Here is a 1689-nt window from a genome sequence, read left to right on the forward strand (position 1 = left end):
TACACTATCTGATCAAAAGTATTCGGGCACTTCAATGTACTGCAGAACTGGCCACTAGATGTCACGAGAGGAGGATCTGCCAGTATAAAAGAAGGAGGGGAGTACTGTGTTGTCAGTGGAGATTTAGTAATAGCAGATGGGCTGGTCATGAGAGCTGAGCGGCTCCGAAGATAAACTAGTTGTTGGATGTCACCTCAGTAACAAGTCCATCAGGAGCATTTCAACCCTTTTGAAGTTGCCCGAGTCGTTTGTTGGTAATGTGATTATGAAATGAAAACACGAAGGAACAACCATAGCTAAACAAAGATCAGACAGACCTGATCAGGGATCGTCGACCATTGCAGAGGGTGATTGTAAAAAAACCGCATGAAATAGGCAGAAGGAATCACTAGCGAGTTCCACAGCGCTATTAGAAGTCTATAGAGCACATTGACTGTGCATTGGTCGTTACGAAGCATGGAGAACGATGTCGAGACTCTCCTCGTAAGTCACACGTTTTTTCAGTCGATACTAATCGACGCTTCAGATGGTGTAAAGAGCGACGACACTAGAGAGTGGATGACTGGGAACGAGTGGTTTGAAATAATGAATCACTCTATGCCCTTTGGCAGTACGATGGGACAGACTGTATTAGGCAAATGCCTGGATAACATTACTTGTCATCACTTGTATAGCCCAAGTACGGATGAGGTGCGGTAATGGTATGGGGGTGTTTTTGGTGGTTAGGGTGTGGCCCCCATATTGCGAATAGGGAAAGGCTAAATGCAAAAGGATGTGAACATATTTTGCAACATTGTGTACTGTTCGGAAGGGACAGTTTGTATTAGCATGGCAGTGCGCCCTGTCATAAAGCAGTATATGTGAGGCAATGGTCTGTGGTCAGCAATATTCCTGAAATGTACTGGTCTGCGCAGAGTCGCGACCTGAACCCAACGGAACACCTTGGGGAGGAGTCATAACGTCGATTTCACTCCATACGCCATCTGCAAACATCAGTATTTTCTGTGCTTCCGTCTCTTGAAGAAGAATGAGCTGCTGTTCCTCCAGAGATAGTAAGACACCTCACTGAAAGCGCTGCTAGCAGAGTTCAAGGAGTGGACATTTCCATACTGAACCTCGTCCGAAGAGGCATCGGTAGGCCCAACGGTACCGACCGGCCGCCGTGTCATCCTCAGACCACAGGCGTCACTGGATGCGGATATGGAGGGGCATGTGGTCAGCACACCACTCTCTCAGCCGTATGTCAGTTTACGAGACCGGAGCCGCTACTTCTCAATCAAGCAGCTCCTCAGTTTGCCTCACAAGGGCTGAGTGCACCCAACTTGCCAACAGCGCTCGGCAGACCGGATGGTCACCCATCCAAGTGCTAGCCAAGCCCGACAGCGCTTACCTTCGGTGATCTGATGGGAACCGGAGGTACCACTGCGGCAACGCCGTTGGCCTATACTCCATACTAATGTTCACTCATAGGTATCTGGATCCTTTTGGTCAGATAATACAGTTCTCTCGTATTACTTTCAAAATGCATAAATTTATTTTGATGCACATAGTTTATGGTTTGAAAATGACGATGTACCAGATTTGAGACTCGTTCCTCCACCTTATTGCACTAATCTTGCTTATAAGTAAAGTAAGCTAAGCGGATAGACAAACGGTTGACAATGATTTGGCGGATACCATCATTTGAAA

The 1689-nt window shown here is 47.0% G+C and overlaps 1 pseudogene; it reads right to left on the minus strand.

The window, feature by feature from the left end:
• Positions 1-1323: 1323 nt before the first annotated feature.
• On the minus strand, positions 1324-1441 carry LOC126102752 (5S ribosomal RNA; annotated as a pseudogene).
• Between the last annotated feature and the right edge of the window lie 248 nt (positions 1442-1689).

The sequence above is a fragment of the Schistocerca cancellata genome, chromosome 1 (genome assembly GCF_023864275.1).
Source record: "Schistocerca cancellata isolate TAMUIC-IGC-003103 chromosome 1, iqSchCanc2.1, whole genome shotgun sequence".
NCBI classification, from domain to species: domain Eukaryota; kingdom Metazoa; phylum Arthropoda; class Insecta; order Orthoptera; family Acrididae; genus Schistocerca; species Schistocerca cancellata.